This window comes from Giraffa tippelskirchi, chromosome 2 (assembly GCF_054371585.1).
Source record: "Giraffa tippelskirchi isolate mGirTip1 chromosome 2, T2T-mGirTip1v1.2.pri, whole genome shotgun sequence".
Lineage (NCBI taxonomy): Eukaryota > Metazoa > Chordata > Mammalia > Artiodactyla > Giraffidae > Giraffa > Giraffa tippelskirchi.
In genome coordinates this window covers 109,650,966-109,666,767 of record NC_137276.1, presented here as the reverse complement: position 1 = coordinate 109,666,767, position 15,802 = coordinate 109,650,966, and the positions used below count along the sequence as shown (strand labels likewise).

At 46.4% G+C, this 15,802-nt stretch overlaps 1 long non-coding RNA gene across 3 annotated transcripts in view; it reads left to right on the top strand.

Moving 5' to 3' along the window:
* The window catches only part of LOC145538309 (uncharacterized), a 28,644-nt gene that overhangs the window by 6,740 nt on the left and 6,102 nt on the right, over positions 1–15,802 (top strand). Inside the window, exons 3-4 of one of the 3 annotated variants that reach the window (XR_014076772.1) lie at positions 12,602–12,731; positions 14,838–15,001. This is a non-coding gene — a long non-coding RNA (uncharacterized LOC145538309). Of the gene's footprint in view, positions 1–7,087; positions 8,148–11,613; positions 12,469–12,601; positions 12,732–14,837; positions 15,002–15,802 lie in introns of those variants that run through there. The other 2 variants (XR_014076773.1, XR_014076774.1) reach the window with 2 other exon arrangements.

Sequence of the window (15,802 nt, the reverse complement as noted above, 5' to 3'; positions counted from 1 at the left end):
TTGCAACTAAAGATCTCACATGCCACAGCGAAGATTAAAGATCCTGTTTGCTGCATCTAAGACCTGTTGCAGCCAAATAAATAAATACTAAAAAAAAAAAAAAAAGTGGTGAAGTGTGAGGAGCATTTTCTTTAAACCAGGGACAAAGCAAGGGTGATGGTTCTCTCCACTGCTGTTCAGCATTGTAATGGAGTATAAACAACAGCACAGATGTGGCTGAGGAATGAAATGCATAAAGTCACATGTAATATGATTGCATATACAGAAAAGTAAAAATAATCTACAGTTAAATTATTAGATTTAATAAAATCCAGAAAGATTACTGGATATAGAATCAACACACATCCAGAAAGCCAATTTCTGTACATCAGCAATGAGCAACCTGCAATTGAGAAAAATCCTGTTTGTAGTCAAGTATGAATTACAAATAAATCTAACAAAAAACTGTATGATCTTTAAGGAGAAAAATGTGTTAAAAATTATTGAAAGACCAAGTGAATATAGAGACCTGCCATTTTAACAGATAAAAATATCTCTTTCCCCTAAATCACCTATACAGTCAATGGAATTCTTATAACTATCCCAACATGGATCTTCATTCAACTTGACTGATTCTAAAATATGTAACAGGAAGGTAAAGGGTCCAGAATGGCCAAGACACTCTTTAGAAGGGGGCAGGGGATTTGCACCAGCAAATGTCGAGGCATACTATTAAGTTTTAGTCAACCAAGCCCTGTTATTGGGCCCATAGATGGACAACTTGACCATTGAAACAAAAGAGAAAGCCCAGAAACAGACCCCCACGCATCTTGACATATGACTGAAGAGGCTTTGCAGATCAGTGGGGAAAGCAATGACTTCAATAAATGATGCTTAGACATGTGTTTGTCCATTTGGGTAATAACTAGAATTAGGAATGTACCTTACACCCAACCCCAAACTAAGTTACAGATGGATTAAGGAAAACACAACTTTTAAAATTCTAAAATATAGGCGAATGTCTATAACTTTGAGGAAAGAAGAATTTCATAAGGTACAAAAAGGGCTAACCTTAAAAGGTAAGATTGATAAATCTGATCATAACTAAAATTAAGAAGGACTTCTCATCAGAAGATTCAATGAAGGAAAAAAGTACACAGCAAGTAGGAAGAAAATGTTTGCAACACGTATAACTGTCAGAGGATTTGTATCCAGGACAGAAAAAGAACTAAATGTCCAATGAGCAAAGGCACACAACCTAACTAAAAATGGACAAAAGACCTGACAGACATGGACAGAAGAGGGACTGTGTGGCCACAACACACGTAAACAGATGTTCAGTCTCATCAGTAATACAAATACAGATTCTTGGCCCCAAGAGTGCAAGTTTACAGCCACCATATTGACAGAACTTCTAAAGGCTGACAACAAATATCAAGTGTTAGAGGAAATGTGGATCACCAGAATTCTGGATCATTGCTATGGGAGGATGCTTTGCAACCATTTTGGGAAACACTGGTCTCATAAAATTGAATATTTGTGTACCCCACTAGCCAAGGACCTCACTCCTGAGTGTACCCGGGAAGAGTCCTTCCTTCTGTGTTCAGGAGGCAGGCAGCAGACCGTGCTCACAATAGCCCACTGTCCATTTCCTGGGGAAGACGAGCTGCATTGGGGCTGATCCATACACGGCACACACGTGGTAAAGTGGTCGTACAGCCATTCAGTGAGTCAGTGACAGCAGCACCCACCATGGGCGAATCTTGGAAATTAGATGCTGGCTGAAAAGCATGCCATTTTATAGAGCCTAGAAAACAAGGGAAACTAATCATCGAGGGTTTAGGCTTAGGCACACATGTGGCACTTATGTGTTTATAGTACTATGTATACATAAAACCTATTATGTGTACATGTATGTGTATGTACACACACATGTGTGTGTGCACACGGTACACGAACTAGCAAGGGAGTGAGACACATAAAGTTCTGGGGGGAGATTGCCTCCAGCAGGAAGACAACAGGAATAGGTTTGGAAAAGAGCAGATGGATGGATGAGCTCCTGGAAATAGTGTTGGTCTTGGGTTGTGTGGTAGATGAGAGCTCAGATTCGATGCTTTGTAACTTACATATGTGCTACATACAACATTTGGTCAATCAAATTGCATATTAAGAATATTCCAGTACATGGAAACAAAGTAAATATCCATCAACAGATGAATGGATCAGGAAGATGTGGTACATATAGACAAGAGAATATTACTCAGCCATAAAAAAGAAATGAAATAAAGACATTTGCAGCAACATGGATGGACCTAGGTATTATCATACTAATCAAAGTAAGCCAGAAAGAGAAAGACAATGTGTAATCTTAAAAAAAAAAAAAAAAGATGCAAATGAATTTATCTGCAAAACAGAAATAGACCCACAGAAATAGAGAAAAAAAAATTATGGTTACCAAAGAGAAAAGGTGGGGGAGGGATATTTTAAGAGTCAGAGATTATCAGAAACACACTACTATATGTAAAATAGATAACCAACAAGGACCTATTATATAGCACAGGAAACTCTACTCAATATCTTGTAACAACCTATATGGGAAAAGAACTGAAAGTAGATACAGATATAGATAAAAATGAATCATCAGTGTGTGTACACCTGGAACTAATGCAACATTGTAAATCATCTATACTTCAATTTTTTTAATTTTAAAGAATATTTTAAACTGTGAATTTTAGGAGAAGGGGAAGGCTGGGCAAGAGAAGTATCAGGCAGGGAGAAACCCTGCCCCCACCCAGGCACCCTGTCAGGTGTCAAGGTGTAGTCCTAGCACAAAGGCTCCTTAAAAGTGCACCAGGGAACAGAGTGATCAATCGCTCTGGAAACCAGTTTGGAATGATCTTGCAAAGACATGTTCATTCCCCCGAGAATCTGCAGGCCCTCTCCTAAGCGCACACCCTCAGGAAGCTTGCACCTGTTTCCGGGGAAACGTGTCACATCAGAGTTCGTGATGTCAAAACCTGGGCAAATTCAGCACGTTCTCCATGAAAGCTTGGGGTGCTTGCAGATCCCCCAGGATAGCGTGTGGGAGGACATGGGTTCTCCACGGTGACACTGGGGCAGTAACACCACACATGACTGTGAGGACTACATACAGCAGACTGCTTTGTGGATGCTGCTGCTGCTAAGTCGCTTCAGTCATGTCTGACTCTGTGCGACCCCATAGACGGCAGCCCACCAGGCTCCCCGGTCCCTGGGATTCTCCAGGCAAGAACACTGGAGTGGGTTGCCATTTCCTTTAATGCATGAAAGTGAAAAGTGAAAGTGAAGCTAAGGGACTCTAAATGCTAGGGATTAGTACTGCCAACTTCGCTTTCACTTTTCACTTTCATGCATTGGAGAAGGAAATGGCAACCCACTCCAGTGTTCTTGCCTGGAGAATCCCAGGGACGGCGGAGCCTGGTGGGCTGCCATCTATGGGGTCTCACAGAGTCAGACACGACTGAAGCGACTTAGCAGCAGCAGCAGCAGCAGCAGTACTGCCAAACACCTCACATTCCTTGTGGGACAAAATAGGTGCAAATAAATACATAAATCAGACAAAATTAGTACCTGCATCCACTTCTTTTGCATGGTAGTAGTTTGGGGTATTTTTTAATAAAACATGCAAACACAGTATGGCTTCTGGTACATACTATTCTAAGATCATGGACTAGTACCGGTAAAAGGACCTTTTTTCTTTCTTTCTTTCTTGCTGAGTTACCTCTTAATTATTATGTTAGCAGTCATTCTTGAGAAGCTGAAAGGCAATTAAGAACTGAAACTGGGCAAGGGAGAGAGGGGTAAGGGGGTCGTGGGAGGGACCCTCCCGAGGGACCCTCCCCCCTTCTCCCTTCCTGGCAGAGCCCTTCTGGGGGGTCTGGAGGCTGAGCGAGTGCCTAATAAAAGTTGGTTAATGACAGTTTAGATGGTTGTGCAGTTATTTAAAGCCTTCTCTCCAGGAGACTTCAGCTCCCACGCAGTCAGCTCTTGAGGGTCACAGCTTTAGATTTGAATTCTACGGGTTCCAGCCGACTATTACATGTATTACTTGGTAATACAGTGGCTGGGAGTGGTGCCATGAAAAGGGACAATCACACATGCGTTTCTAAACGTTTTGTTGAAGGATAATATCATATAGAAAAATATCCATCTTACAAGTGTGCAGCTTGACAAATTAACCCAAAGTGGATGCATGGTGAAACCTCTGCTCAGGACAAGAAATAGAACCTGGTCACCACGGAGTCGCCTTCACACCTGCTCCCTCCAGGCTCCCAGAGGACCCCTGCCCTGGCTTCCAGCGCCGTGGGTTGGCTGTGCCTGTTTTTCACTTGGCACAAGTAAAATCATACAGCTCAAACTCGTCAGAGTCTTGCTTCTTCCACTGGACGCCACGTTTGGGGGAGCCATCACACTGTGTCCGAGCATCGTCCAGAGTACATTAATCATCCAGAATGTTAATTCCATGATATATTAATTCATTCTACTGTCGATGGAGATCTGAAAAGTGAGAGTGTCAGTGGCTCAGTCTCATCCGACTGTTTGCTACCCTATGGACTGTAGCCCAACCAGGCTTCTCTGTTCATGCGACTTCCCAGGCAAGAATACTGGAGTGGGTTGCCATTTCCTCCTCCAGGGGATGTTCCCAACCCAGGAATTGAACCCAGGTCTCCTGCATTGCTGGCAGATTCTTCACGACTGAGCCACCAGGGGAAGCCCATGGAGATCTGGGTTGCTTCCTGTTCTTTGCTCTGTGCATAATGCCCCAGTGAACATTCTCATATGTGCCTTGCAGCACACATGTGTACATGTTTCTTTTGGATGTCTACCATATCACAGGTGACACATGTGTCCCACTTGTTAGGTAACGCCAGTTTTCCATAATGTTGAGCCACATTCTGCTCCCACCAGCATCCATGAGAGCTCCAGCTGGTCTCATCCTCAGCAGCCCCTGATGCTGGCGGTCCTCTTCTTTGGGGCCCTTCTGGAGAGTGTGTGGGTCTCACATGGCCCGTGGGCTGAGCATCTTTGCAGGAGCTGGTGATCCCTACGCATGCCCTGTTGGTGGGGAAACTGCTCCAGTGTTTTCTCATTTGCTTATAGAAATTCTTTATGTATTCTGGACACAAACTGTTTGGTCCATTGTATTTCAGATCTTTTCTCACACTCAGTACTGTGCCTTTCCACAAACAGGCGTTCTTAATTTCAGTGTGATCCAATTCTTCAACCTTTTTACTATGGTTAATGCTCTCTGTGCCCTGTTTAGAAAACCTTAACTAAACTCCCTGCTCGTGAAGACATGCTCCGTTATCTTCTGTAACGTTTATTGTTCCAGTTTTCTTTTTAAAAATATTTATTTTATTTATTTGAATGTGGCTGGGTCTCAGTTGCAGCATGGGGGATCTAGTTCCCTGACCAGGGGTCAAACCTGGGTCCCCTGCATTGGGAGCCTACAGTCTTAGCCACTGGATCACCATGGAAGTCCCCCAACTTTCTTTGTCAGAGCAGTAATCCACCTGGAATTGTTTTTTCTGTTCAGTGTGAGGTAGGGGTCAGGATTCATCCTGCTGTTGCTGTTTGTATTTGGTATCCATTGACCGAGCACTGTTGACGGGGAAGACTGCCCTTTGCCCTGCTGTTCTTCAATGCTGCCTTTGTCATAAATCTAGAACCCACATGAGCAAGACTCATTTTCATATGAGACTCCCTCTTCTTCTAGGCAATGTGCCTGTCCTTACACCAACACTTAACTGTCTTAATCACTGGAGTATATCACAGTCTCGTTATCTGATGCAGTAATCTTCAGTTGTGTTCATCTTTAGAATTTTCTCCTAAACATGTTCCTTTATACTTCCATATAACTTCTTGGATTGGCTTTTCAATTTCCCCAAAAGACCTGCCAGAATAATGATAATTGTGGTTAACCTATAGATCAGTTGGGTTACAATGAATGTTCTCACAGTATTGATGCCCTACTATTGTTTATTCTGATATTCATTTAAGGATTCTTCAATTTCCCTCATTAATTTATTGGAGTCTTCTGTGTATACAGTTCACACATATTTTGTTAGGTTCATCCCTGGGTATTTGGTGCTTTGGATGATATTTACTTTTATTTTATAACCGCTGGTTACTGGTTTACAGAGAATGCAGATGATTTCTGTGTGTTGACCTAGTGTCCAGCCATCTTTCCAGATTCACTTAATAAATTTATTAAGAGTTATCTGTGGGTTCTGTTGGATTTTCTATGCACATAATCATTTTGCCCGTGAAGGCTGACTTTTTAATTTCTCCCTTTCCAAACATCGTTCCTCACTGCCTTTTTCTTGGCTCGCCTCACTTCTGGTCTGACTACAAATGTCCATAGCAAACGTTCTTATATTGGTCCTGACCTCAGAGGGAAAACATTCCCTGTTTACCAGTGAGTGTGATATTTGTTGTAGGAAAGTCGTTTACATAGATACCTTCTATCAGATTAAGGAAATTCCCTTCTATTAGTACTTTGCCACGAGTTTCTTTTCATGAATGCATGTTGAGTTCTATTGAATGTTTTCTTCCTCACCTATTGAGATGATAGTATGATTTTTCTCATTTGTTCTATCAACATGAGGAACTAAATTGCTGCTGCTGCTGCTAAGTCGCTTCAGTCGTGTCCGACTCTGTGCAACCCCATAGACGGCAGCCCACCAGACTCCACCGTCCCTGGGAATCTCCAGGCAAGAACACTGGAGTGTGTTGCCATTTCCTTCTCCAATGCGTGAAAGTGAAGTCGCTCAGTCGTGTCTGACTCTTGCGACCCCATGGACTGCAGCCTACCAGGCTCCTCCGTCCATGGGATTTTCCAGTCAAGAGTACTGGAGTGGGGTGCCACGTTCAAATGTTAAACAAATCTTATATGTCTGGAATAAGCCCAATTTGGTTGCAATGTGTTATCTTTTTTGTATATTACTGGATTTCGTTCACTCATATATTGCATCTATACTTATGTGGGAAATAGGCTATACTTTCTCTTTCTTTATAATGTCCTGATAAGGCTGTATATTGTCACCCTGTTTATTTAACTTATATGCAGAGTACATCATGAGAAACACTGGGCTGGAAGAAACACAAGCTGAAATCAAGATTGCCAGGAGAAATATCAATAACCTCAGATATGCGGATGACACCACCCTTATGGCAGAAAGTGAAGAAGAACTAAAGAGCCTCTTGATGAAGGTGAAAGAGGAGAGTGAAAAAGTTGGCTTAAAGCTCAACGTTCAGAAAACTAAGATCATGGCATCTGGTCCCATGACTTCATGGGAAATAGATGGGGAAACAGTGGAAACAGTGTCAGACTTTATTTTTTGGGGCTCCAGAATCACTGCTGATGGTGACTGCAGCCATGAAATTAAAAGATGCTTACTCCTTGGAAGGAAGCTTATGGCCAACCTAGATAGCATATTTAAAAGCAGAGACATTACTTTGCCAACAAAAGTCCATCTAGTCAAGGCTATGGTTTTTCCAGTGGTCATGTATGGATGTGAGAGTTGGACAGTGAAGAAAGCTGAGCGCCGAAGAATTGATGCTTTTGAACTGTGGTGTTGGAGAAGACTCTTGAGAGTCTCTTGGACTGCAAGGAGATCCAATCAATCCATCCTAAAAGAGATCAATCCTGGGTGTTCATTGGAAGGTCTGATGTTGAAGCTGAAACTCCAATACTTTGGCCACCTCACGTGAAGTGTTGACTCATTGGAAAAGACCCTAATGCTGGGTAGGATTGGGGGCGGGAGGAGAAGGGGACGACAGAGGATGAGATGGTTGGATGGCATTGCCGACTCGATGGACATGGGTTTGGGTAGACTCCGGGAGTTGGTGATGGACAGAGAGGCCTGGTGTGCTGCAGTTCATGGGGTCACAAAGAGTCGGACACGACTGAGCAACTGAACTGATCAGATTTTAGTATCAAAGTTTATATTAGACTTCATGAAATTAGTGAAGAAGTGTTCCCTTTTTTGCTCTTCTCTGGAAGAGTTTAGTATAAGACTTGTGTAATTCTTTCTTAACCTTTGTCGAATTCAGAAGCCTTGGGGGAAAGCTTGCAGCTTACTTTGTGAGACAGTTTATAATTACAGATTCCATTTCTTTTCTGGCCATCAGACTATCGGGTTTCTATGTCTTCTCAATTGCACAAAAGTCAGATTCTGGTCTTGCCAAACCCGATCTCTGCTGCCCTGAGGAGGATGGCTGGGTGGGAGAGGGCAGCCGAGCCACTCACCCGCCTCGGCACGACATTCCCTTTGGAAGAAACGCCAGCCTCACATGCACCAAGAATTGAAAAGCAACTGAAATCTGTGTGTGAGTGATCTGAGGATGCCACAGCAGAGGCGCCGTGTGCGCACACACAGAATAACCCCTGCAGACCTTCCTGCCCTCTGCCTCCCCTGGGGAGCCCGCTCTCCCCGAACCCCAGACCTCACCATGCCCAGCAGCCTTTGGCTTCTGTGGCTTTCTCTCAGGGAGCCTCTGCCCTGCCTGTTCGTTGTGACTGGTTAAAGCTCATCTTGTCTCTTTATTCCCCACTTGCTCCCAGTCCTGGTGGAATCCAGCCAGCAGGTGTGGAGGGGAGAAGACAGCTCACTGTCTCGGTTGAAGAGCATGGCGGGATCAGTCAGCTGAGTTGTCCTCTGAGCATGGCCTCCACACTGGCCACCTTACAGTCTCCGGGACCGCTCCTGCCTCTGCCACCAGCAGCAGAGCCCCCGGCTGGCCCAGGAACCTGATTCAGCAGCAACCGTGGGGGCGTTGAGTGTCACTGAGAAGCTGTTGTTTGCTGTTTCAGGCTGGTTGTCCCCTGACCCGTTGAGGACAGATGGGAGCTCCGGGAAGTGACTTATGATGGCAGGACCTCCCAGAGTGCTGACACCCTGACCATTGCCCGAGGCCTGGTGCCACCTGCTCCCTGTGCCTCTGAGGTGGCATGCCCAGTGCTTCCAGGATTCCTGTGACATGCCAGCATCCGTCCAGGGTCCCCTCACCCTGCCTCTCTCCCCCAGCCTCAGTGATTTAAGGCAATGCCTGGGAAAGCTCGGGCCTCGGCCCTCCTGCTGGCCTTGCTGAGCCTTGCCCGCCTGTTAACTGCATCCTAACCCCTGACTTAGCTTGGCAGAGGGAGTGCCCTCGGGAGAAGGCAGCCTGGCCAGTGCAGGACGGGCCACCCTGCTGGTGGACAGGTCACTCCTTGGGCAGGCCGCTGGCCTCTCTGGGACCGTCCTCAGAGAGGTTGTCTTAAATGAAGTATCATTGAAGTAAACAGCTGATATTAAAATAAAATGTGTAAAACAAAATGTAAGCTAAACATAAATATTATATAAAGTTTACATCGTAGGTAGCACTAGTGGGAAAGAGCCCGCCTGCCAACACGAGAGACACAAGATACGCTGGTTCAATCCCTGGGTCAGGAAGATCCCCTGGAGAAGGGCATGGCAACCCACTCCAGCATTCTTGTCTGGAGAATCCCATGGACAGGGGAGCTTGGCGGGCTATAGTCCATAGGGCCACAAAGAGTCAGACCCGACTGAAGCGACTTAGCACACAGGCACATTCAGGTGTAACTCATTGTTTCTGCCTTTGGGGGTGGGGTGGGGGGTGTATGCAAAGAACCTCACCACCACGAGGTGGGCATGGCTCTGAGAATTTTAAACCATTGAGGGTCCTAATGGGAAAATATCACTACCTGTCCAGTGCCAGCCACCACAGGGACTTGTGACTGCATAGCCAGCCAGCAATGCTGGCCTGTGATTGGTGCAGACTCCTGAGGCCCGTGTGGCCCCGAGGGGGCCAGGGCCTGCCGGGGGAGGGTTCAGGGTGGCCGTGCTGGTGCCGCCCCAGAGCTGGTCCGCAGCCTTGTGGAAACGCAGGCCCGCATTCCATGGAGATGACAGCACTGCTGGCCATGCAGACAAGCTTGAGCTGCACACACGGATAAGCCCACCTATTTTTGCTTTCTAGAATTCCACTTCTATTTTTGGTGGAATAGAAAGGCTTTGACTATTTCCCAAAGTGGAAAAACACAGTTTCTCCCTTGACTGTCTTATAGATCATGGTTGCCCTTAAGTGCCTCCTTCCAGCCTGGATGGGCTCTGTGCCCTCCTGACCTCTGAGTAAGAGGTGACTGTGTACACCCTGCCTTCACTTTGTTTGGTTCAGGTTTTCATGCCTCAGTTTATAACACGTATCCCGGTAGGTGGATTTGAATGAGGGTGTTAGCTGTGCCCACCGCTCCATAATTGATTCCAGGCCTCAGGTCTCAGACCTGCCCCCTGGGAGGGGCGGGGGGAGAGGGGGACTGGGAGAGAGGCCCTCTCATTGCGTTGCCCTAAAGTTGTGTGTGGTGGGCGCTGGTGCTCTTGCTATGAACGGAACTGGGGAATTTCACTGGGTGTTTCAGGAAACCCTCAGCCCCCTCAGGCTGGTGTGACAAGAACGCACCCAGCTCGGCGCAGTCCCACTGGCCATCAGCCTCCATCACAACCGGTTAATTTGCAGGAGGATTTCAGCTTCATTATTAGATATTTCTAGAAAGTAACAGAAACCTAACACATTCGTTCAAGTAGTAATCTGCGTTCCCCATCCCCTGCTGCCCTAAAAAGAGCCTGCAGTGGGTCTACCAGAAACATGAGCCCCCACAACAGCAATGCCTGGTGGGAGCCCCGCCCTGGCCCACTGCACCAAGACACAGTTCACACAGTTAAGGGCCTCAGTCTCATGGGGGGACAACCAGCAACAGAGTTTCAGTCACATGAGAACGACCACCCCCAGGCAAGTCCCTTTCAAGTTAAGCCATCCTTCTTTTCTGACCCAAAGCGGGTCTGGTTCTAGACTCTGTTCTGTTCCACTGGTCTGAGCATTGTCACCACCAGCAGTCGCCATGCTGCCTGTAGTTCTGCCCTGAAGGAGCTGTGTCCACCCCTAGACCCTGCCAGAACCCCTGGTTCCACTCGAGTCCACTGTATCTCCATCGCACTTGTGAAATCAGCTGGCTCATTGGTTTCCACACGGAAGCCTGCTGGGGTTTGGTGAGGATGAGTGGATCGGTCATCCTGGGGAGAGTGGGCCTTCCTCCTGAGTCTTCCCTCCATGGTCATGGTCACTTAGCCACTCTCCTTTCTCTGGGCAGCATTTTGAAGTTTTCCAGGTAGAAGTCCCACATGTATTTTTGTTGAATTAATTACTAGGTGAAAGTGAAAGTGAAAGTTTAGTTGCTCAGTCCTGTCAGACTCTGCAACCCCGTGGACTGTAGCCTACCAGGCTCCTCCGTTCACGGGATTTCGCAGGCAAGAGTACTGGACTGGGTTGCCATTTCCTTCTCCAGAGGATCTTTCCGACCCAGGGATCAAACCCAGGTCTCCCACATTGTAGGCAAACGCTTTATCGTCTGAGCCACCAGGGAAGTCCTAATTACTAGGTACTTCATGGTTTTTGCTGTTGCTCTAAATGGCACATTAAATCTAATTTTCCTGCTCTCTCTTGCTAGCATGTAGAAATACTACTGATTTACTGTGTTACATTGTATTCCTTGGCCTTGCTGTGTTGGCTAACTTGTAGGTTCTTGTTTTGTAGGTTCTTTAGAATTGTCTATAACTAACTACATGCAGACCATGACTGCAGCCATGAAATTAAAAGATTCTTGCTTCTTGGAGGAAAACCTATGACAAACCTAGACAGTATATTAAAAAGCAGAGATATCACTTTGCCAACAAATGTCCATCCAGTCAAAGCTATGGTTTTTCCAGTAGTCATGTACGGATTTGAGGGTTGGACCATAAAGAAGGCTGAGTGCCGAAGAAATGATGCTTTCAAGCTGTGGTGCTGGAGGAGATTCTTGAGAGTCTCTTGGACAGCAAGGAGATCAAGCCAGTTAGTCCTAAAGGAAATCAACCCTGAATATTCATTGGAAGGACTAGTGCTGAAGCTGAAACATCAATACTTCAGCCACCTGATGCAAAGAGCCAACTCATTGGAAAAGACCCCAATGCTGGGAAAGATAGAAGGCAGGAGGAGAAGGGGACAACAGAGGATGAGATGGTTGGATGACATCACTGACTCAATGGACATGAGTTTGAGAAAACTCCAGGAGATGGTGGAGGACAGGCAAACCTGGTATGCTGCAATCCATGGGGTCACAAAGAGTTGGACACAACTAATCGATGAAACAACAACATCTACATCCAAGTCATGTTGCCTAGAAGTAAATAGAGATTTATTGTATTTCTTTTTCCTGCCTTGTTGAACTGGCCAGAGCTTAGATGCGGCATTGCTTAAAGCATTTGCTGGGCCCACAACTGCACTGGTGGGGGACACAAGAGTCTCAGGTCCCAGGAAACACAAGACAACACTTCATATTGTGTAAAGCTTGAGAGCCTGACTGGCTACGTAATCTTCAAGGCCCTTTGGAAAATTAAAAAAAAAAAAAATGTGTTGTTTTTAGTTTGAGTCAGACATTGTTTTTTTGCTCTGCAATTTTTTTTATTCTCATACTTTTCAATTTTTTCTTTGTGTCATCATTTTTTTTGTTTGTTTTTTGGGTCTTTTTGGCAATGCCATGCAGCATGCAAGATCCTCCTTCCCCGACCAAGGATTGAACCCATGCCTCCTGCAGTGGAAACACAGAGTCCTGACCGCTGGACCTCCAGGGAAGTCTCTCTTTGTGTCCTCACTAGAAAGAACTTCTCATCCAGGTGAGAGTGGACCTCACCACATCATCATGTAGTACTCATGTGGTTTCTTGTTTCACACCAGGTCCCCTCCACCAGAAGTTCATTCCTGGGTCTGATGTGAAGAGCGGATCTATTTTGGGGGGAAGGGGTGTCTGCTGTAAAAGAGGAATGGTGGGAAAAACCACCGTATCATTTCAATTACCGCCTTTTCAACCCTTACTGCTTTTCCTCTGTTTCCTCAAAGGTGTGGGATGGGATTTGCATGAGTGGAATGTGCACATGCGCTATGTCACCTGTGTGCAGAAGACCCTCTGCTCTGCTTTCCATGTGCTGGAGATTCCTCTTGTCAGCTGGTCATCCCTCCTTCCTAACCCTCTCCTCCCCGCCTCCCCCAACCCCAGTCCCACCTCGGCCAATGGTAGCTTTGTTTGTCAACCCAAGCCAAATACCTGAGAATCACCCCGGGTTCTTCTTTCCCTGAATGCCCACATTCTATCAGCCATCAAGTCATATTCATCCTGCTTTCTTACAACTGCTCAAACCCATGCCTTTTCAAGCCCCCACCCCACTGCTGTTGCCTGAGTTCACACTCTGCCCATCTTTTGTCTTTCCCCAGAATTTTTACATGGGCTTATTTTCCCTCCTTCCTCCCTGTCCCCTCTTACTCCCGCCTCCAACATTTTTTTCTAACTATTAAGTGTTTTACCTTTTCCGTCTAATGTGATTAGTTATTTTCTCCCTATATGTCTCCCTAGGAGATTGGATATAGAAAGGCTATTTTAAATTTATATATATATAAAGGATATATTTTAAGGATCTATTTGATATTTGCTTATTTGCTTTATGTCAGATGTGGCCTTGGTTTTCCCTAAATCTTTCATCAGACACTTGTGCTTGCCTTCTCTTATATGGAAGAAAACTGGACCTTGTGACTTCTAAAGATGATCTCTGAGACTTTCCTTTCTTCTGGGAAGCTTAGCTGTATTTCTTTCTTGCTTTCTCCATTTTTCCCTTGTACCTTTTGATCCCCTTCACCTATTTCTCCCACCACCAGCCCCCCCTCCCACCTCGCCCAGGTGGATCTACTTTAATTTCTTTCCCAAAGGCTGTCCCATGGGACCCATTTATTAGAAGTCCGCTTGGGGTTTCCCTGGTGGTCTGAGTGGTTAAGAATCTGCTTGCCAATGCAGGGGCTAGATCCATGGTTCAGGAAGCGCTCACATGCTGAGGGGCAACTAAGCCCAAGCACCACAACTACTGAGTCTGTGCTCCAGGGCCTGTGCTCCACAGCAAGAGAAGCCACTGCAATGCGAAGCCCAAGCACCGCAGCTAGAGAGGAGCCCCCACTTGCCGTAACTAGAGAAAGCCTGCGTGCAGGAGCAAAGACCCAGGACAGCCATAGTGATGATAATAATAATAAATAAATAAATCTTTTTAAAAGAGTCCACTTTGCCAAGGGGTGTGCGAACCTCCTCAGCCACATGCTGACTTCCTGATGCGTGTGGGCCTTTTCCCGGCTCCTCCTCTCTCCTGGGCTTGGTGTGTGTCCACACACCTGACCAGGTTGCTGTGTGGGAGCGAAGCCTGGTCCCAGCCTGGCGCCTTTTATTCAGGGCTTTTCTGGTTCTCTTTGCAGGATCTTTCAGAGATGATTTCTTGTGACAAAGATTAATTTATGTGAAGTTTACAGCCTTCGATTGTGCTCAATTTCTTTTTTTTCTGTTAAAATCAAGAAGGATCCTTACTCTCTTTCCCTCTGCCTATCCACTCACGTGGCCCGGCAGCCGCTCTGTTGATGGTCTGCATGGGCCTGCCTCCCCTGATGAGAACGGGGTATTTCTGGCCACGGGGCTGGCAGTGAATGTTCCATTTGTTGTTGCTGTCTCTCTTCTAACTTTTGGAATTGTTTGACTCTTTACAATGTGCATACCTCCCTCCTATAAAAACAACCACATCACTATTCTCAAAAAGAATTATAAAAGGTCACTCAGATGACTTTGGGTAGAAGAGGGGGAAGGGGGTGGCCGTCTGCAAATGAGCGCTGGGTGCCTTGATCTTTCCTAAGACTGTCTCTTATTTACATCTCTGACAAGCACATGTTTCATGGGAAAACCACTTTCCTTTCAGGATTTCTGGGATGGCCGCTGGCCCCGCTCTGCCACCGCTGCCCACCGTCCTGCGTTTCCTGTCGTTCTGAGGCAGCACGATCCTGGCCTTCCACGAGTAGAGGGAGCCGAACAGTGCAGGAAGGGAGATAAACGCCCACGAGTGGAGCCGTCTCTGCCCCGCAGGTCAGCTTTGGGGTTTTGTCTCCTGCTTCACAACCAAGAAATGGGCTTTTGTTTTGTTCTTCTCATGGTTAATTTGAGATCCTGGTTATTCAAGGAGCTCCAAGGTGGAAGAGGGTGACTCAAGTCCACATTGGAGAGGGGATTCTACAGCAGATGGCTCAGCATGTGGGAGCACCGGCCCCAGCCTTGCTATTTGCAGGGCGGGATTCCCATGCCAGGGGTGGCACCCAGCTCAGGGCACTCAGCTGAGTGACTGTCCCCATCCCAGAAGTTCTAGTACAGGAAAACCAGCAGAGCCTTTGGTTGACAGCATCCAGCTAAGGCAGACTGGGCACCACCATGAGGCGGACGTGCCGGGGCAGTGGTCAGCGGCTACTCCTGCCGGCTGTCCCCTGATCCAACACTCCGGGACCCCCACTCCACGCTTCCCATCAGCAGGTGTTAGAAGAGGCAGACAAACAGCAGAACTCTCAATGGCTCTGTTTCTGAGATGCTGAGTGTTTCTGTCCCAAAGGTTTGCAGAGATAGCTCAGGTCAGCCACCCTTGGGTCCCCACAGTTTCTGCTCCCCTACTGCAGCCGGGGACATCGCAGGACCCCTGGTCCATCTCCTGTCTCTCTGGTGGCTGTTCTTCCTTGTCTGAGCCCATGAACCATTGTTTCATGTATTTTGTCTCTCTTAGGTTCCTTTTTGTTCCAAGCAGAAGCCTAACTTGGTTCCTGTTCCTCTGTCACGACAGGAATGAATTCTCTTACTTGAATTGTCTTACGTCTTCATTCCTCTTTAGCTTGTTGGTCCAAC